At 38.3% G+C, this 22,851-nt stretch overlaps 1 pseudogene; it reads right to left on the minus strand.

The window, feature by feature from the left end:
• Positions 1-15,614, minus strand: part of LOC122031351 — a 33,756-nt pseudogene extending 18,142 nt beyond the window's left edge.
• Between the last annotated feature and the right edge of the window lie 7,237 nt (positions 15,615-22,851).

Genomic DNA, 22,851 nt, shown 5'->3' on the forward strand with positions numbered 1-22,851 from the left:
TGGAGCGGACTATCGCACAGCATGCAATCATGCAAATGGTGCATGGCACTAACCACAAGAATATCCTGACCTAATCCACATATATATAAAAATGCATCAAAGGTCAACGAATCCAAAACAATCCCAAGGTATACAGAAGGTATAAAACCTAGGTCCTGAACATGGTCAAGCATGGCATATCACTACCCCTATAAGCATGTATAAACAGGTAAAATATACCTGAGACGCAAAACCAATCAATCAATCAAGCATGTAAGATTTGGGTAGTGATTAACCGAAAACAGATAAGAAACACAATTAATGCAACATGTTAATTTAATTACTAAGCATATCAAATGACATAAGTCAAAAGTACCCGCCTCCAATCGAAATGTCCAATTCTGACTCCGAGATATTCGTTTCGCGTCAAGATCCTGTATTACCAATTGCATATATTTTTATTTAGCTACATTCTCATAAATAGCTAAATAACTCTCTAACCCTAAATTAGGGCAAATCTCTGATCAACACATAAACCCAATTCATTCATACATCATGAATCAAAATTACTACACCTTACCTCAATCAACTATTGTAGATGTCGAAATAAAACCAGCTACTGGAAACAAGGATGAGTTGCTTGATCAAGAACACCACAAACAACAACCTTTCAGCCACTGCCCAACAACTCAATTGATCCAAGGTTGGATAAAAATTAAAGATTACAAATCCAAACAACAATCTAACCTTACCTCTTCCTCACAGCCCCTCTTTTGATGATCCTCTGCCAAGATCGTTGCTACTGGCAACCAGGTGAATCGCTGGACCAAAGCACACCACAAGCAAACCGGATAAAAAAATAAAAATCCTTGCACCTACTAAATTTCCAACCAAACAAAACCTCACCGTGGACTTGATCAATGGCAAAGAGCACTAGGGCACAAGGTGGCCGTCGGCTCTAGGGCTCGGGTGCCGGCACAGAGGAGTCGGGATCAACGTACGCAGCGGGGAGGAGCGGCTGTCGCTGCACTGTTTCGTGCGGGAAGGAAGAACTCGGCCGGCGGCAGCGTCGGGTACGCACGGCTAGGGCAAGCAGAGGAGAGGAGTTTGGCTCGGGCAGGCGGTCGGGCGGCGGTGCTAGGGCTCCGGCAATGAACCGGTCGCCGGCGTTCGGGAAGAAGAAACCGTCGGCCGGCGGTTAGGGCAAGGAGGAGGAGAAGGCTCGGCGGCGTCGGGGAGATAAGAGAGAACGGCGAGAATGAGAGAAAATAAAAGAAATAAGATAATAAATAAGAAAATGAAAAAGAGACAAATAAATAAATCTTTTCCTCTCTTAAATGGGTAGCCCAAACAGGCTTTCTCGGGGCCCCGTTTTTATCCCCGTGAACTCGTCCGTACAAGCTCCGAAAAATTCCCGAAAATTGTCCAAAAATTCCGGAAAATTCCCTTATTCATATTCGCCTATTTTCGGTATTTTACAATGCAGAGGGATGTGAGTGATGTAGATGGGATCTACCCCTCCTATATGACGGGAGCGACATCGATATTCTTGATAGAGTGAGACCACGAAGTGCATGGCTATGCCCAAATGAGTCAATATGAGATATTGAGCTCATTTGATTTATTGAGTCTACTTGGAGTTCAAGATTTAGATTGGTCAGAGGATGACACGGTCTATGTCTCACATTGATCAATCTAGATGTCTAGGATAGAAAGACACTTGTCATATATTGTGAGGAGTCATAATTAGTAGTCACAAGGTGATGTTGGATCTCAACATTCTTGTAACTTGGGTAGTAATGATGTGTTGCTAGATACCGCTCATTACTTATGCTCCTAAATGGGTTTAGGGCCATTGCCAACGTTACAAGAACCTATAGGGTCACACACTAAGGACAATTAGGTGGAAATTATGTTCATATGATGAACCAAGAGGATTAGATTCATTTGATAAATCAAATTGGATTAAGAGTAATCCTAATTGGGCTAATTGAGTTGGACTCAAGTTGATTCATGTGTTCAATGAGTCTAATTTAGATTATGACTCATTGAATCAATTTAATTAAATGAATTAGATTCATTATATTAAATTGGCTTGAATTAAATAGTTGGATTAGATCAACCATGAGAGAGATTAAGTCAAGTTTGACTTGACTTGAGAGAAAGATGAAGAGTCAAGTTTGACTTGACTTTATGCCACATCATTTGTGACTTGGCATTAAGTGTCCAATGATGAGGTTCCATCTCATCATGTTTAGCACATGTGTGTGCTACCTCATGGAGGTTACAAATCTCTTTAATGGCCACACTTAATACAAAAATGGGGGTTACACTTTGTGAAAGTGGCCGGCCACTTTTGTGTTGAATGAGAATTCATTTTCTCATTCAAGGGAATTCACATCATCTTCTTCCTCTTGCTCTCTTCTTGCTCTCCCTCTCCTCCTTCTTGGCCGAACATCCTAGGTGCTAGCACACCTTTGTTTGGTCTTCTCCATCTAGTGTGTTTGTGTGGATACACATAGAGTGTTGTCTATCTTGACAACTAGAGATCCGGCATCTCCGTGGACGAGCGGGATACGAAAAGGGCATACATCGAAGGTATAAAAGTTTTTCCCTTTGTCGATCTACTGTAGATCAAGGTTATGAAACTCGTACTCATAATTTTGAAAGATTTTTCTTTGCACGGATCCGGTGGCTAGGGCTTTCGGGGTTTCCACGACGCGAAAACGCGATTTTCACGGACCGAAAAATCCAACACCACTCTAGATGTTAATGATGATCCATTATGCATCAATGAAGGCCCAATTACAAGGGATAAGGCTAGAAAGATGAAGGAAGCACTTAAAGTACTAATTGAAGATGTGAAGGCCAAAGCTACCATTGAAGAAGGTTTGACCAAGAGCAAGTCATTCAGCATAGTCAACCTAATTCAAGCCTTAGATGAGCTTAATTAGCATTTAAGTCTCATGTCTATGTAGTATGGATATGTAGGCTTAATTTAGACTTAATTCTACTCTTATTTGGGTTGTAATAAAGCCATAAGCTTAAAATGGCTAAGTAGTCTACATAGGCCTTTACTAAATGATACGAACCCCACCAATAAAAGTGATGGAACCCGAAACAAAGGTGGATAGAACCCCAAGAACTAAACGACAAGAGTGTGAGCTTTGACCCGTAACCAAGAATTAGCACGAACCAAGCCTACGAAGGAATGAAACGCCACACCTAGGGGTAATAAGTTTCGATGGGTTGAACGCCACGAGAGTAGACTCGATAAGTTCAGCAAGTTCTTTCAAGAACTAAGAGAGCACACAATCTCACAAAAAAAAACTAAGTTCCTTCATACTAAGATGTCCCTCCCTTATATAATGGGAGTGAACAAGGAAAAATACAAGATAAGTACATGCACAATTAGAGTCCCAATGTTGCATGCCTCATGCAAGCTATCTAGAAACCCAAAACAAAATAAATGCATGCACAATTAGAGTCCCAAGTTGCATGCTTCATTAAACAATCTAAAATACTTAAGTCTTCATGCATGAACGAATTCCCATGCTTTGCATGCTTATTAGCGTTCTTTCGTTAAGCGCAGCCAGTCATGGATGGTTATGCCCGATTATGTGGATTAGGTCACGACTAGAAGTTGCGATTATCTTGGTTTCTCCTTGCTCATAGTCCTCCCAATGTTTTTTGATTATCTCATTTAATGCTTTCTTGAAACGCTTTGCCCGTAGTCTTGTAATTGGGCCTTCCGGAAGTGATAACTAATCTCTCCTATCTTCAGCCCTTGGGCATACATCATTCTCCCCTTCTTGAAAAGGATTTGTCCTCAAATCATCACCTGCATCAAATGGGGATAAGTCAGCAACATTAAAAGTAGAATGTACGTCATACTCACCAGGTAGTTCAAGTTTGTAGGCATTATCATTAATGCGCTCTAATACTTGAAATGGGCCATCCCCTCGAGGAAGAAGTTTAGAACGACATTTGTCTGGAAATCACTCCTTTCGGAGGTGCAACCAAACCCATTCTCCTGGTTCAAACACAATTTTCTTGTGCCCCTTGTTAGCTTGTTGCATGTATTGCTGAGTTCTTTTCTCAATATTCAGTCATGCTTGTTCATGAATCTTCTTTACGAATTCGGCCTTTTTCTTACCATCTAAGTTTATATTCTCACTTACAGCTAAAGGAATCAAATCTAATGGTGACAAGGGATTGAAACCATAAACAATTTCAAATGGAGAAAATTTAGTCGCAGAATGTATACTCCTATTGTAAGCAAATTCAACATGAGGTAGACAATCTTCCCATATTCTCAAATTCTTGTTAATAACCGCACGAAGTAAAAAGGACAAGGTTCGATTGACCACTTCAATTTGCCCATCAGTTTGGGGGTGACAAGTAGTAGAGAACAACAATTTAGTTCCTAATTTCTCCCACAAAGTCTTCCAAAAATAACTCAAAAAGTTTGCATCTCTATCAGAGACAATGGTCCTAGGCATGTCATGCAACCTAATAACCTCTTTAAAGAACAATTCAGCTATATGCGATGCATCATCGGTTTTATGACATGGAATGAAATGCGCCATTTTAGAGAATCTGTCTACCACAACAAAAATTGAATCTCTCCCTCTCTTGGTCTGGGGTAATCCCAAAACAAAGTTCATTGAAATATCAGTCCAAGGTTCACTAGGTATAGGCAAAGGAGTAAACAAGCCATGGGGTTTCAATTTAGATTTAGCTTGTTTGCAAGTGATACACTTCTCACAAATTCTTTCCACGTCGCGTTTCATATGAGGCCAAAAGAAATGATCTTGTAAAACCCCTAAAGTCTTAGTAACGCCAAAATGACCCATCAATCCACCACCATGGGCTTCCATTGTGAATAATTCACGTAACGAACACATAGGCACACACAATCTATTTTCACGAAATAAAAACCCATCATGCCTATAGAACTTACCAAATGCAACCTTATCGCATGCTTTGAACACCTCAGAAAAATCAATATCGTTAGTATATAAATCCTTGATATATTCAAATCCAAGTAACTTCGTATCTAAAGTGGATAGTAAAGCATACCTTCGAGATAGTGCATTAGCAACTACATTCTCCTTTCCTTGCTTGTATTTGATCACATAAGGATATGTCTCAATGAATTCTACCCATTTAGCATGGCGTCGGTTCAACTTATGTTGGCTCTTCAAATGCTTTAGAGATTGATGATCTGTGTGAATCACGAATTCTTTTGGCCATAGGTAATGTTGTCATGTCTCCAATGCTCTCACCAATGCATACATTTCCTTGTCATATGTGGGATAGTTGAGAGTGGCTCCACTCAACTTCTCACTGAAATAAGCAATGGGTCTCATTTCCTGCATAAGCACAACACCTATACCAACACCAGAAGCATCACATTCGATTTCAAAGGTTTTAGAAAAATCTGGTAGGATTAGTAAAGGAGCAGAACTTAGCTTTTCTTTCAAATTGTTGAAGGCCCTCTCTTGCTCCTCTCCCCACTTGAATGACTCATTTTTCTTGATGACTTTAGTAAGAGGAGCTGCAATATTGCTAAAATCACGAACAAACCATCGATAGAAGCTGGCCAAACCATGGAAACTCCTCACTTGGCTAATTGTTGTCGGTGTTGGCCACTCTTGGATTGCTTTCACCTTTTCCTCATCCATCTCAACGCCTTTAGTACTAACAACAAAACCAAGAAACACAACTTTCTTCGTACAAAAGGTGCATTTATCGAGGTTAGCAAAAAGCTTTTCTTCTTTTAGCACACTCAAAACTAACCTTAAATGTGTAACATGCTCTTCTAAGCTTCTGCTAAAAATCAAAATATCATCAAAATATACAACTACGAATTTCCCTAAGAAAGCACGCAAAACATGGTTCATCAAACGCATAAAAGTGCTAGGAGCATTAGTTAAACCAAATGGCATTACTAATCATTCATATAAGCCATGCTTAGTTTTAAAACCAGTTTTCCATTCATCACCTTCCTTCATCCTAATCTGATGATATCCACTCCTAAGATCAATTTTTGTGAACACACAAGAACCATACAATTCATCAAGTATATCATCAATCCTAGGAATTGGATGGCGATACTTTACCGTGATGTTGTTGATGGCTCGACAATCCACACACATCCTCCATGTTCCGTCCTTCTTGGGAACTAGTAACACAGGCACGGCGCAAGGACTCATGCTTTCTTGAACATACCCTTTTTCTAATAATTCATTAACTTACCTCTGAAGTTCCTTTGCTTCCTACGAATTACTTCTATAGGCAGGTCGATTCGGAATGGAGGCACCAGGTATGAAGTCAATTTGGTGCTCAATTCCTCTAATGGGAGGTAAAGCATGTGGAACCTGTTCAGGAAAGACCTCCTCGAATTCCTATAAGAGAGAAACAATAACACTAGGCAAAGAATTGTTAAGGTCGTTAGTGCTCAAGAGTGTCTCCTTATACAAAAGGATAAGGGGCAGCTGATTTGAAAACAAAGCTCGCTTAATCTCACTTTTTTTTGCATAAAAAATATTTTTCTTTCTCTCTCCATTTTCTTTCCTTGCCCACTCCTTTTGTCTCTTTCCTCTTATTTTCCTTTCCCTCTACTTCTTTTTTCTCTCAATTTCTTTTTCTTTCTTCTTTTCATTTGCTTTTTGTAGTCTCAACTGGTCCTCCATAACTTGTCTTGGAGTCAACGGTACAAGAATAATAGGTTGCCCTTTCAAAGTAAAACTATACTTATTTGTGAGGTCATCATGTGTTACCTTTCGATCGAATTGCCAAGGTCTTCCCAACAATAGATGGCATGCATGCATGGGAACCACGTCACACAACAGCTCATCTTTATATTTGCCAATGGAGATTGCTACCAAGATTTGTTTTGTTACCTTGATTTCTCCGCAATCGTTTAGCCACTGGAGTCGATAAGGTCACGGATGTTTCCGAGTTGGTAGTGACAATTTCTCCACCAAATCAGTACTTGCCACATTGGTGCAACTCCCCCCATCAATAATAACACTACAAACCTTTTTATTGACAAAGCAATGGGTATGAAACAAGTTTTCCCTTTGATTACCTTCTTCCTCCTTAGCTTGTAAATTGAGAACTCGTCGGGCCACCAATAAGTCTCCGATAATAGCATGTTGTTCATCATCACTGCCCTCTTTTTGTGGCACTTCTTCAACTATTTCATCCTCATCTTCCGACTCAAGTTCACCTTGGGCATTTATTACCATCACCCTTTTGTTCACACATTGACTAGCTATATGATCACGCCCTTGACATTTAAAACACTTGATATCACGATTTTTGGAGGAAATGGGCTCGCGATTACCTTGAGTAGTAGATGGTGTAGGTTTGGCCTTCTTGAAGGGTTCAAACTTTGGCTTATTTTGAGGTTGTTCCTCCTTTTTTTGGAGCTGTCTGCCATGTGCCATGAGTAGTCATTGGTTGTCCCCTCCTAGCCAATCCTCTCCTCTTGAGTTGTTCTTCCACTTTTTGTGTTTGGTGGACCATGTCTAACAACTCAATATAATGCTGCAATTCAACAATATCAGCAATTTCAGCAATTTCTGGGTTTAAACCATGTAAAAACCTGGCCATGGTGGCTTCCCGATCTTCATCGATATTAGCTCGGATCATGGACAACTCCATCTCCTTGAAATATTCATCCACACTTTTGGAGCCTTGAGATAACCTTTGAAGCCGCTGATATAAGCTTCTATAATAATGGCTGGGTACAAACCTCCTTCTCATGAGCACTTTCATCTCCTCCCAAGTGGACACAGGTTGCTCTCTATTCCTTCTCCGAGTCATCACCACTTGATCCCACCAAACAATAGCATAATCAGTGAATTCAATGGCAGCTAACTTCACCTTTTTAAACTCTGAGAATTCATCACAATCAAACACCATTTCCATCTTAGTTTCCCATTCCAAGTAAGCTTCTGGGTCATTTCTTCCTTGGAAGGTTGGAATTTTCATCTTAATCCCTCCTAAATTATTATTTCTTCTAGTTCCGTTTCTATCTCCTCGATGTCCAATCCTGCCCCGGTTATAGTTTTGCTCATCAAAGTCTTCCACAATAACCTCTTCATCTTCTTCGACATCAATCCCTTGGGCATGTCTTCATTGTGGTCTAGTAATACGGTCTTGTTGATGTCTTCTTGGTGTCCCATCCTCCACCCGATCCAACCTCTCATGGATAGATTCTAATTCCGCCCTCATCATCTGCTGCATCTCCCCCATCAATGCTTGTAATTTCAGGTTCGGAAGTGGCCTAGCCCCCTCATTTTCTCCATCCTCCTGGTTGTTGGACATGGCTGCAAAATGAAAGAAAACCTCATAAGCACTCAAATCATGTTTGGGTGGTAGCTCTCAATTGATGATATCTCTTAGTTCTTGATCAAACTCTAGAACAAATCAGAATATCACGTAGCAATTCAAAAGATACCACCGAAACTTATGATGACAGAATTTATGAGAAAATGAAAGAGTAGAAGTTTGAGAATAAGGAAAACAAGAAAAGAATTGTTGAAGACAATTTACTTAGATTCACACAAGTAGTTTTTTTTTTTTTTTTTTTTGCACTTTCTTCTTCTTCTTCTTCTTCTTTTTTTTTTGTCTTTTCGTTGCGCTCTTTTTTTTTCTTTTTTTTCCATGATTTTTTTTTTGCTTTTGGCTGAACAACAAGTAAAGATAGATTTACACTTGCCTTTGAACCGAAGCTTTGATACCAGATGATACGAACCCCACCAATAAATGTGATGGAACCCGAAACAAAGGTGGATAGAACCCCAAGAACTAAACGACAAGAGTGTGAGCCTTGACCTGTAACCAAGAATTGGCACGAACCAAGCCTACGAAGGAAAGAAACGCCACACCTAGGGGTGATAAGTTTCGATGGGTTGAACGTCATGAGAGTAGACTCGATAAGTTCAGCAAGTTCTTTCAAGAACTAAGAGAGCACACAATCTCACCAAAAAAACTAAGTTCCTTCATACTAAGATGTCCCTCCCTTATATAATGGGAGTGAACAAGGAAAAATACAAGATAAGTACATGCACAATTAGAGTCCCAATGTTGCATGCCTCATACAAGCTATCTAAAAACCCAAAACAAAATAAATGCATGCACAATTAGAGTCCCAAGTTGCATGCTTCATTAAACAATCTAAAATACTTAAGTCTTCATGCATGAACAAATTCCCATGCTTTGCATGCTTATTAGCGTTCTTCCATTAAGCGCGGCCAGTCATGGATGGTTATGCCCGATTACGTGGATTAGGCCACGACTAGCAGTTGCGATTATCTTGGTTTCTCCTTGCTCATAGTCCTCCCAATATTTTTTGATTATCCCATTTAGTGCTTCCTTGAAATGCTTTGCCCGTAGTCTTGTAATTGGGCCTTCCGGAAGTGATAACTGATCTCTCCTATCTTCAGCCCTTGGGTATACATCACTAAATGGGCTTTCTTTTATTCTTTTAGGTTTTTTTTGGTCACCTTATAGCTATAAATAAAGGGGGTGATGACCACACATGTATCTTTGACATATTTTCAATCTAAAGCACGGTGAGGCTCTCACTTGTTGGTTCTTCATTGAATTAGAACTTATCAAGGCATTTCCTTGTGCCGTTCGAAGACTTATCAACCTCCATCCCAAGGTTGTGGCGTCGACCATCTTCTATACCAAGGTTCATGCTTTCCTAAGCATTGGGTCGAGGTTCTTTTCATCAATCTTATCGATTTAGTTCTTTCTTTCTTTCTTCTTCCATTCGTTGTGGGTTCTTCATCATTTGGTATCAGAGTTTTGGTTTTTCTAGATCGATTTCATTATCCTTTTTCTTTTGTGCTTGAATCTTTGTTTATTTTGTTCAACATTATCTACTTATCGTTATCATCTCAATCTTAGTGAGTTTTTAGTCGTCTTGTTGCTATAGAAAAAAAGAGGCCGAAATTAAAAAAAAAAGGAAAAATATTTTCAGCAAAAGAATGTTGAAATTCAAAAAAAAGAAAAAAATATTTCCAGCAAAAAAAAGGGTTGAAATTTTTTTTTTTAAAAAAAAAGGTGGGTATAGAGAATTATTATTTCTATACTTGCATTTTCCAATTCTGCATTTCTCTTTTAAAGTCTTGCCTAGTATACTCCGCATCTCCTTTAAAGTCTTGCCTAGTATACTTGTGTTTTCCAATTCCGTATTTTCTTTAAAGTTTTGCCTAGTATACTCCGCTTCTCTTTTAAAGTCTTGCTTAGTATACTTGCGTTTTCCAATTCTGTATCTTTCTTTAAAGTCTTGCCTAGTATATTCCGCATCTCCTTTAAAGTCTTGCCTAGTATACTTGCGTTTTCCAATTTCGTATCTTTCTTTAAAGTCCTGCCTAGATTTAATTCTGGCAAATTTCCTTTCAGTCCTTAATATCATTTTTCAATTCTGCAACTTGTATTTTTATATCAATTCCTATCTTTTATCCTAATACTCTTGGGAGTTTAAATTAGTCAATGAACACTTATAAGGAAATTGCCACCATTCTAAGTTCTTTAAAGAGCTAACATTAGTGAGTTGAGTGATTGAGTGTCAACAGATTGCATTAACGGTGACAAGTGGAGAGGAAGCAAGAACGAGAGAAACACTTGAACAATGAGCCTTGAGACAACACTTGGAATGCATGGAAATCAGATTTAATCAAATCCTCAACAGATTAGAGAGATAAGATGCTGTAATTTCAGGATTGCAAAATAGCCAAGCGGGTAGAGTTCCTACACGAAATTCAAAGAAATATAACCGTGATGACAACAATGATGATGATGATGATGATAGCGTATCTGAGGACATTGATGATAGAGTTTCTAGTGGCAGATCTGGTCATGTTAGAATTGGTGGGAGAAGAGAAAGAATGAATGATTATGTTGATAGAAACTTGGGAAATATCAAGATGAAGATTCCTTCATTTCAAGGCAAAAGCGATCCAGACGTATATTTCGTGTGGAAAAAGAAAGTTGAATTAGTGTTTAATTGTCACAACTACTCTGAAGAGAAGAAGGTAAAACTAGCTACTGTTGAATTTATTGATTATGCTATTATTTAGTGGGATCAAATTATTCTAAGTAGGAGAAGAAACAACGAGAGACCCGTTGGCACTTGGGAAGAGATGAAATCTATTATGAGAAAGAGGTTTGTGCCATCACATTACTATTGAGATTTGTACCAACCACTATAAAGTCTAACCCAAGGATCCAAAACTGTGGAGGAATATCACAAGGAGATGGAGATTGCCATGATTCGAGCCAATGTGGAGGAGGACCGAGAATCAACCATGGCAAGATTTTTACAAGGCTTGAATTCAGAAATTGCAAATATAGTTGAGTTGCAACATTATGCGGAGTTGGAAGATATGGTGCATATGCCCATGAAAGTTGAAAGGCAACTCAAAAGGAAGGGTTCAATCAAGCATGGTCAAAATTCATCCACTTGGAAATCTAGTTGGAACAAAAGAGATGATAAATTGGCATCAAAGAGTAAGACTGAGTTTTTGAAGAATAAAGATGTTGGTTCTCCATTGGTCAAAGGTAAAGAACCTATCCAATCTTCAAGAAATAGAAATATTAAATGCTTTAAATATTTGGGAAGAGGGCATATTGCTTCACAATGTCCAAACAAAAGAATTATGCTTTTGAAAGAAAATGGTGATATTGAAACTGAGAGTGAGTCAGAAGATGATAATGTCGTGCCACCATTGATGGAAAGTGATGTAGAAGAGTATCCCGTTGAAGGTGAAGCCCTTGTCACTAGGCGTGCTCTAAATGTGCAAGTGAAGGAAGGAGATGAAGAACAATGAGAAAACATATTTCATACCCGTTGTCACATCAAAGACAAGGTATGTAGTATGATTATAGATGAGGGAGGTTGGACTAATGTTGCTAGTACTATCTTGGTTGAGAAATTGTGCTTACCTACCACTAAGCATCCTAGACCTTATAAACTACAATGGTCGAATGATTGCGGGGAAGTTAAGGTCACTAAGCATATGTTGGTTTTAAGATGCATGGTAAACGTGTAACTCTTGTACCATTAACTCCTAAGCAAGTATATGAAGATCAATTGAGGATAAAAAAAGAGAGTGAAAAAAGAAAAGATTGTGAGAGAAAAAAATAGAGCAAGAGAGTAAAAAAGGGAGCTTTTATGTTAAAGAAAGAGAGGTTAAGAGAGCTTTTTATTCTCAACAGCCGATGATTGTACTTTTGTACAAGGATGCTTATTTCAACACTAACAATCTTAACCCTTCTTTGCCTAGTGTTGTTAAATCTCTTTTACAGGAATTTGATGATGTCTTTCTTGTAGAAGTTCCTGATGGATTGCCACCACTTAGGGGAATAGAGCACCAAATTGACTTCATCCCAGGAGCAGCCATTCCTAATCGACCATCCTATAGGAGCAATCCTATGGAGATGAAGGAGCTTCAAAAGCAAGTTGAAGAGTTGATGAGAAAAGGGTATGTCCGAGAAAGTTTGAGTCCTTGTTCAGTTTTGCTTGTGCCTAAGAAGGATGGAACTTGGAGAATGTGCATTGATTGCAGGGCTATCAACAAAATTACGGTAAAGTATCGTCATCCTATTCCTAGATTAGATGATATGCTAGATGAACTATATGGTTCTTGCATTTTTTCTAAAATTGATTGAAGTCTGTCTATCATCAAATTCGCATGCGTAAGGGAGATGAATGGAAAACTACTTTTAAGACTAAGTATGGTTTGTACGAATGGTTAGTCATGTCATTTGGGCTAACTAATGCACCTAGTACTTTCATGAGATTAATGAACCACATTTTGCGTGCTTATATTGGGAACTTTGTTGTAGTATATTTTGATAACATCTTGATTTATAGTAAGAATTTAGATGAGCATGTCGATCATTTACAAAAAATTCTACTTGTTTTACGAAATGAAAAATTGTATGCTAACCTTCAAAAATGTTCTTTTTGCACTAGTCAAATAGAGTTTCTTGGTTATATTGTTAGTGCTAAGGGAATAGCAGTTGATGAAGAAAAGGTTAAGGCAATTTATGAGTGGCCAATGCCAAAAACGATAACTGAGGTACGTAGCTTTCATGGATTGGCAAGTTTCTATAGGAGGTTTGTTAAAAATTTTAGTTCTATAGTTGCACCCTTAACTGAAGTTGTTAAAAAGAATGTTGGATTTCATTGGGATAGTGAACAAGTTTCAGCTTTCAACTAAGTTAAGGAGAAACTAAGTTCTGCACCATTACTTGCACTACCTAACTTTGCTAAAACTTTCGAAATTGAGTATGATGCATCAGGAATAGGTATTGGAGCTGTGCTAATACAAGAAGGTCAACCTCTTGCTTATTTTAGTGAGAAACTCAACGGAGTAGCTTTAAACTATCTAACTTATGACAAGGAGATGTATGCATTGGTGAGGGCTTTAGAGACTTGACAGCATTACTTGTGGCCTAAAGAGTTTGTCATTCGCACTGACCATGAATCATTGAAGCATTTGAAGAGCCAAAGTAAGTTGAATAGATGTCATGCAAAATGGGTGGAGTTTATTGAATCATTCCCTTATGTGATCAAATATAAATAAGGTATGGAAAACATTGTTGCAGATGCTTTATCTCAAAGGTAAACCTTGATCTCTACTTTGAACACTAAAATGTTAGGATTTGAATACATTAAAGATCTATATTCTAATGATCCTGACTTTGGAAATATGTTTGATGTTTGTGAACATGCTGTATTTGGGAAGTTTTATAGGCATGAGAGATTTCTTTTTAGAGTGAATAGGTTGTGTGCCCCTAATTGTTCATTAAGGGAATTATTAATGCAAGAAGCTCATGATGGGGGACTAATGGGACATTTTGGAGTAAGAAAAACTCTAGAAGTGTTGGTAGAGCATTTCTTTTGGCCACACATGAAACAAGATGTAGGCAAGCAAAATCTAGATCTTTACCTTATGGATTGTACACACCTTTACCAATTCCTAGTGAACCTTGGGTTGATATTTCCATGGACTTTGTTGTAGGACTACCAAGGTCTAAACGAGGTATGGATTCCATTTTTTTCGTTGTGGATAGATTTTCTAAAATAGCTCATTTTATTCCTTGTAAGAAAACAGATGATGCTAACCATATTGTGGATCTATTTTTTAGGGAGATTGTCCGGCTTCATGGAGTACCGAGGAACATAGTTTCAGATCGTGATACAAAGTTCCTAAGCTACTTTTGGAAGACACTATGGGGAAAATTGGGAACAAAGCTTTTATTTTTTACAACTTGTCATCCACAAACAGATGGATAAACTGAGGTAGTAAATCGAACTTTATCTACTTTATTGAGAGCTATCATTCAAAAGAATTTAAAAGGTTGGGAAGATTGTTTACCACATGTTGAATTTGCTTATAATAGATCTGTGCATTCTATTACTAATTTTTCACCTTTTGAAGTGGTATATGCGTTCAACCCTTTAACTCCTTTAGATTTGTCACCTTTGCCTGTCTCTAAGCGTGCCAGTTTAGATGGTACTAGAAAAGCTGAGTTTGTGAGGCAACTGCATGAAAAAGTTCGATTGCAAATTGAAAAGAGAACTGAACAATATGCTATGCAAGCCAACAAGGGATGAAAGAAAGTGATCTTTGAACCCGAAGATTGGGTTTGAGTTTATATGAGGAAGGAAAGATTCCCTACTAAACGTTGTACTAAGTTGCATCCATGAGGAGATGGTCTATTTCAAGTCATTACTAGAATCAATGATAATGCATACAAGCTTGACTTACCAGGTGAGTATAATGTGAGTGCTACTTTTAATATTTCTGATCTTTCTCCCTTTGATGTAGGTGATCAAGATTAGAGGATGAATCCTTTTGGAGAAAGGGGAAATGATGGAGTCAAAGAAAGAGAGTAACAAGCTAACGATATGGATCATGGTTAACCCACTCTAGATGTTAATGATGATCCATTATGCATCAATCACTACAAGAAAAATCCTCATAGACATCAGTGGAACAACAACGGTTTTAAGCAAAAATCGATGTCTTTGAGTATTTTACACCGGTTTTTCCAAAAATCGGTGTCTATAAGCGCAGATTTTCGCTCATAGACATCGGTTTTTTAGGCGATGTCTATGAGCGTCTTTTTTTTCATTAATAGACACCGATTTTAACAGCGGTTTTTAAAACCCGGTGTCTATGATACAATAAAATAATTTAATTTTCTCACCAATACTTAACCGAAATTTACAACACTTCACTCTTCCCTCTAAACCTAAACCTATATCGCGTTGTCCACCGTATACCTCGCAACCGCCGCCACCACTTTCTCCTCGCCGCTAGCCGTCCGACCATCTCTCTCAGCCTCAACTCCCTCTTCCCCTTCCTAGATCGAAGCCCCTTCCTCTCCCGATCAGAATCAACAACACCATCTGTCAACAACACCGCATCTCCTCCAACTCCTCCCTTTGGGTGTGAAGAGAAGAGGAGCCCCCTTCTCGGGTGGCGTTTTGGGAGGCACCGCTCCACCTCGTTGCTACTGCCACCCTTCCCACGCTCCTCCTTCCTTCGTCCTTTCCCCTCAGCCATCTCCATGGCTGCCATCTCCATGGCCGCCATCTTCGCTAATCGCAGCGCCGTGTGGACACAAAGACAGAGTCTACTTTATTTAACCCGAAGCTTGGTGAGTGGCTTGCGGAGACGGCAATCTTAGCGGTGAATGTGTGTCTGTGCGAGAGCGTGCGGAGCGTGACGGTTGAGCCGCCTTCGCTGGAGCCGCCTTCGCCGCGTGCGAGCCTTCTCAATCACCGCCTCCCGGACTTACCTATCTATGCGAACAAGTCGACTCTGCCATTGAAGCGCAGAGATCTCGGGCTCGAATCGGTTTTCTGATCTTTGGAGGTGAGGGGAAGGAGTGAAAGAATGCCGCTGGTGCGGTTGGAGGTGAGAAATGAGTACGGGTTGGGAGATCCGGAGCTGTACAAGAAGTCGTTGAGGAAGGAGGATCCCAAGGCGATCTTGGATGGCGTCGCGGTGGCCGGTCTCGTAGGGATCTTGCGGCAGTTGGGCGATCTCGCCGAGTGAGTTATTTTGATTTTCTCTTGTCTGTGCTACAGTTTGGATTCTTTCTTTCGTCTTGACTTATTCTCCTTTTTATTCCTTGTTTGCGTAGTTTCTTAGGAACTAGATGATGCTTGTTATGCATCCGATGGGAAATTCTATTTCTAGTGCTCACATAATAATGTCGTGCTTATTCTCTTTGAAATCCACTTTTTGATTCGATACGAATGAAAATTCCCTTTATGTTCGATTTGGTTGTAGTTAATTTAAATTTTATTTCCATTGATGGAGCTGACTGAAGTGACAGGGGGGGATCAAATGGTACTCTATTACTAATTTAATAGTGAATACCACGGAGGTTTGTTTGATAAGCTCGCTGAAGGTGGAGTTGTTCCAAAGAACTAAATCATCCTATCATGGAATCCCTTGTCTGCTCTCTACGAAATACTCATTTGGTTGAGGACTTCCAAACATGTTATAAACTAAAATATTTTTCTACTGTAACTAGTCAAATTGTTGTTTTTTCAATGAATATTCGATAAGTTTAGAAGTTTCTTATGGAAGTGAAAGAAAAAAGTCAAGTAATGCCTCAGATTTTGAGTAACTATGCTATAAAATTTTATAAAAGAGTTGTGAGGTACTTAATTCTTATTAAGGTTTTACTTGAAGCTTTCAGTCTAAACAAGTGACCTCAGTGAGATTTTAATCAGCATGCATACTCTCAAATGACAGCAGACAAGAAGCTATGGCAATCGGTCTTCATACTAAAGTTTCAATATACAGGTTGTTTAGTGCGCATGTCAATAGGTTATTAGCATTGTACTTTAATCTTCTGAACATGTTTATATGAAACTGCTTTGTTATCCTCCTGAGTGCTCAAAACAATAGTCAGTCTGCTGAAACCAGGTTGAATCTTCTATCCTTAGGTTTGACTGGACTGTCTCAATGAGGTTGATACATGCCCACTGATAAAATTAGGCAGCATGACTTTGGAATCCGTGCCTCTTAAATGTATTACTATCCCAGGCTTATCTAGCTATAGAAGAAACCATTTCTGGCTAGTACAACAACAAGTTTAAGTAATAAAACATGGATTTGTCAAGGAAGTAGAACCTTTGGCATGTAATAATTTACCACTTTAAAGGATCCTGCATTATTTTCCCTGCTTTTCAGTTTGTTGATAATCATCCACTTTTCTGATGTTGCAGAAGAAGAAGCCTCTGTGTTCCGGATCTTCATAGATGAACCTGGATATGGAGATCTCCACTGGGTGAGGACCTTTTTTCCTATTTCTCATATGTCAGATAGTATGAATTCGGCTAGAATTATTTGGAAGGCATGTACTTGGCATTTATTGTTTCATATTCTTGCTAATATCAGTTTTCCCACTTAAAATGCTTTGATGTGTATCATTCTATCTACCATTTACCCACTTTTATTTGTTACTCAATCTACAGCAAGCACTTTTCCATTAAGTACCATTTGAATAACATGTTAATATGTTAGCATTTAGCCGACCCCACCTAGTGGGATAAGGCTTGGTTGGTTGTTGATAATATGTTAGCATTGCCATGGTTTCATGGTTCAATTTGCATAGCTTTCCTATAATGTAAGTTTTCACCTTTCCAGTTAGTTGTTTGTTTGCATCATCTTCTTACTAACAGTAATTTCTCTCCTATCCGTATTGTTAATTTCTTGCATATTATTTAGTTGCATTAAATAGAAACATGAGCCATTTATCATGATACTTGAGTGTTTTCTAGATTAGCCTTCTTCAAGTTTGTAATATTGAAAAAAATGAGTTTAGTTGTTTCCTCTTGATATATAGAAAGATTGATCTCAATGTACCCTTAGAAATTAATATTTCATGCTTTCTGGCATGTGAATGTCACATTCTGTAGCTTAAGCCAAATAATGATTTGTTTGTCTCTGAGTTTTGTTCTATCAGGTAGCTATTTGCTTTCTTCACATATTTAACTTACAGTATTTTGGCTAATAGGGAAAGTTCATGAAACCATATGTATGATTCACATTTGTTGTCTTTACATTTGTTGTCTTCACATTTGTTAATAAGGAACTGATGAACAACAGAAGAAGTGGTTACCACTAGTTTATAAGATGCAAATAATTGGATGCTATGCTCAGACAGAACTTGGTCATGGTTCAAATGTTCAAGGTCTTGAAACAACAGCGACATTTGATCCCAAAACAGATGAATTTGTTACTCACAGCCCTACACTTACTTCAAGCAAGTAGCAGTATCAATCTGTGTTATGAAGATCCAACCTAGATTCACTAATAGATCCCTTGAGACAATAGTGCCTTTTCACAATCGTATAGCTTCATGTATTATTCAACAATAATTTTCTCCACAAAACCAAATTATTTATAAAAATAATTGAGATGAAAATATCCCTAAATGTTTCAATGATAACGGCATCCATTTCACACATGTGCAGTGGTGGCCTGGTGGTCTTGGAAAAGTATCCACCCATGCAGTTCAGAACAATAATTCTTTTATAATTTTTTTTTACGGTTCAGAATAATAGTCATAAAATATTCATAGTAATACTATATACTGAAAACTAAAAATATATGATAAATGTTAAATGTTAAATATAATTATAAAATATATAAGTTAATTCTCTTATGATCCTATGTTCCGATCCTATGATCAGGACCTATGGATCTATTTTCATTCGGAATAGGATCGATCTTGACAAAGTTGGCAAACTTGGTCTATTGTGGATGTTTCTTAAGGCTAATACATGTAATATCTTTTTTCTGCATGCAGTCATATTGACTCTAGATTGGACTAGTGTATTAGTTTAAATGATCATACCTAATTCTTCATTATGTTTACTTTGACCCTGCAGAGGGAAGTTTACCTCTCTTATTCTATTTACAGTTTAACATTACTAGAGCAATTGTATGAGTAGTGGTTTTTGACTGAGGTATTTGAGATGTGATCTCTGCATTGCTTATCAATGATATTGATTTTTTTTATTTTCAATATTGTCCAGGGTTTCACAAGTCACAAGGGAAGGGAAGTATCTGCAATCTGATGTCCCAAGGTAGCTTTTATATGGGATAATGGTTTATGTTCATCAAACAATTGTCTCTGATGCTTCTAAGGCTTTATCTCGAGCTGTGTGCATTGCTGTGAGATATAGTTGTGTTTGTAGGCAATTTGGATCACAAGATGGTTCTTCTAAGACTCAGGTACAATATCAGTACTCTGTGCTACATTGAAAAATATTCTGACATACATATATTAATTTACCACAATATCATCCTCTTGTTTATCCACCTAAAGTAAACATTCTATTTAGTCTTTCATCCTCTTGAAAAGGTGTGTTCGTGCAGTTACAAATTCTTATTTAACCTTTCTCTCACAGGTCATTGATTACAAAACTCAGCAAAGCAGACTCTTTTCGCTGCTGGCTTCAGCATATGCTTTTAGGTTTGTTGGTTAATGGTTGAAGTGGTTATATAATGATGTGACAGAGAGACTACGAGCCAATGATTTTTTCAACATTACCTGAGGCTCATGCATGCACTGCTGGTTTGAAATCTTTGACAACCTCAGTATTCTATTTATTTGATACATGTACACATTTGTTTTAGTTATTTGACATATGGTGGATTTATGTGTCTTTACAATTTACAAATCTCAAGTACTCCAGAGTTGAAATTGATGAAGTGCGGTTCGAGTGGGCTGAATGGATGCTAGATTACATTTGAAGTGCGGTTCTACCTTGATGTGTTAAAAGAATGTTCTACCTTGATTTTGATATCTATTAGCTAGCTTTTGATGTAAAAAGAATGTTTGGGTATTTTATGGATATTGTTGTAAGAAGATTATTTATATAATTTGTGAATATTTGTGTATTTTATGGATATTATTGAATGAAGAATATTTGTATAATTTGTGAATATTTGTGTTTTTTTTTTTGTTATTATCAGTTTTTCATTGTTTCGGAAATCAAATTTGTGCTGTTAAAAAAAATATACATATTACATCGGTTTTCCACCGCTGTAAAACCGGTGTTATTAACTAATATTACATCGGTCATTTACCGCTCCCAAAACTGGTGTTATTAACATACAATATTACATCGGTTTTACACCGTTGATAAAACAGTGGCGTTAAGTGATACTACACCGGTTAATAATCGATTCGAAGACCGGTGTCGTTAAGTGATACTACACCGGTTTTAACCCGATGTCTAAAATGGCAGACTTTTAACATCGGCTTCATAGACATCGGTCGAAAATGAAATAGACACCGGTGGAAAACCGATGTCTATGAAGATTTTTGTTGTAGTGAATAGAGGTCCAATTACAAGGGCTAAGGCTAGAAAGATGAAGGAAGCACTTAATGTACTAATTGAAGATGTGAAGGCCAAAGCTACCATTAAAGAAGGTTTGACCAAGAGCAAGTCATTCGACATAGTCAACCTAATTCAAGCCTTAGATGAGCTTAATTAGCATTTAAGTCTCATGTCTATGTAGTAGAGATATGTAGGCTTAATTTAGACTCAATTTCTACTTTTATTTGGGTTGTAATAAAATCATAAGCTTAAAATGGCCAAGTATTCTACACGGGTCTTTACTAAATGGACTTTCTTTTGGCCTTTTAAGGGTTTTTGATCACCTTATAGCTATAAATAAAGGGGGTTACGGCTACACATGTATCTTTGATATATTTTTCAATCTAAAGCACGGTGAGGCTCTCACTTGTTGGTTCTTCATTGAATTAGAACTTATCAAGGCATTTCCTTGTGTCGTTCGAAGACTTATCAACCTTCATCCCAAGTTGTGGCGTCTACCATCTTCTATACCAAGGTTCATGCTTTCCTAAGCATTGGGTCGAGGTTCTTTTCATCAATCTTATCGATTTAGTTCTTTCTTTCTTTCTTCTTCCATTCATTGTGGGTTCTTGAGATATCTTTGGATTCACATCACTTTTGGGATAAAACTGTCTGATGGTTACTAGTCTATAGAAGATATAGTAGAACAACCACTCCGCTACTGTCGATTAAGAAGTCATCCACATAAAACTTTCCAGATATCTTCAGCCATTTCTGTTACTACAAGTACTACTAGAGGCCTTACCTTTTGATTAGAATTTAACTATTAGATACACAATATATCAAATTGAAGCTCGTTCAAAGATATTTGATTTGATATATTATGCATCCCATGATTATAATCAAGAGACTGAGCTAAGCACATAGGACTTTGTTTGAAATGAATCAAACATCTCTAGATCCATCAACCACTTTTGGGATAAAATCGACTGATAGTTGCTAGTCTATAAGAAGACTGTGCTGTTGGTTTTCAGAAGATCAGCAACAGATTGTTGCTGATCTTCTAAAGATCAAAAATATGTTGTAGCAGTTATGAAATCATAGCTAGGCAGAAGGAAAGACCTGGTGAGTGAAGCCAGGCACGTGGAGATCTAGGTGGGTCAAGGTTGCCCGGACACTTGGTGTTGGGAAGTCCAAGTAGGTCAAAGGATTGACTAGATACTTGGCACAAGGAAATCCAGATGAGTCAAGGGTGACCAAAGATCTGGTAAAAGTCCAAGTGGGTCATGGAGGACTAGACACTTGGCACGAGACAGTAAGTCCAAGTGGGTCAAGGTTGACTAGACACTTGGCATGAGGAGAAAAGTTCAAGTGTGTCAAAGGGTTGACCAGACACTTGGTGAAGGAGTCCCAGTAGGTCATAGTTGACCGGATGCTAGGCATGAGGAGATCCAACAGGGCACGGTTGACTGGATATTAGATTTGGGGACCCTTGAGCTTGGTTTGAGCAAGTCAAGGGTGGTTAATCGTTTAGTCAATCGATTGGGCACCGCCTATCGATCAACCAATCGATTGGGGCTAGTTTTCTCTTGCGGTCGCGAGAAGCACAGAAGAAGGCTGAATCGATCAGCTGATCGATTTAGCCTCCCCAATTGATCAGCCGATCGATAGGGAAATGGTCGTTGCACTGGATATAGGTTTTAGACGGTTGAGATTGCTACGATCTAACGTTGCAATCGATTGGGAGCAAGCCCAATCGCATGGGAACCCTAGGAGTGCATAGTATAAAGACCATGGTGAGCTTTCTTCTCAACAACGCTTACACGATTCTTCACTACTACAGTTCACCGGACTTTGAGTATGAAAGATAACTGCTGTTGCACTTTCCATCTAGTCCAAAGACATCTTCATCAACAAGAGATCAAGCAAGAAGAGGTTTTTGCTTTGTACACTTTTTTATTTACTTCTTGCTTAGAGTTGTATCTTGTTGTGTGAGCTTGTACAAGGTTTCTCCACCTCCAGTAGTTACCGAGAAGGAGCTTTTTCATAGTGGAGTGAGCGTCGTGTGTGGATCATTAGATTAGTCAGCACATCTTGAGGTGGATACCAAGTAAATCTACGTGTTAGCGTTGTATTGTTATTTCATGTTCTTTTTGCTGCACATCATCATCACAAAGCAAGCAACCGAAGCACAACGAGCTATTCACCCCTCCCCCCCCCCTCTAGCACAAATCGACGCTAACACTTTAGACCAATCATGTAACGACCCAATTTTTCCTATTTTGAGTTCTAAATGTCCTCAAAAATATCTAGAAATGCTTTTAAAATGTTCTAGAGATATTTAGAAATTTTTAGAGTATTTTTACGTAATTTTTGGAGGTCGTTTGGTATTTTTACAAAAAGAAAGAAATTCTGACAAAAACCGTTGAAGGCGAGGCTCGAACCCGTGACCTCGGGTCGAACCCGACCTAACTGGACGCATC

The sequence above is a fragment of the Zingiber officinale genome, chromosome 11A (genome assembly GCF_018446385.1).
Source record: "Zingiber officinale cultivar Zhangliang chromosome 11A, Zo_v1.1, whole genome shotgun sequence".
Lineage (NCBI taxonomy): Eukaryota > Viridiplantae > Streptophyta > Magnoliopsida > Zingiberales > Zingiberaceae > Zingiber > Zingiber officinale.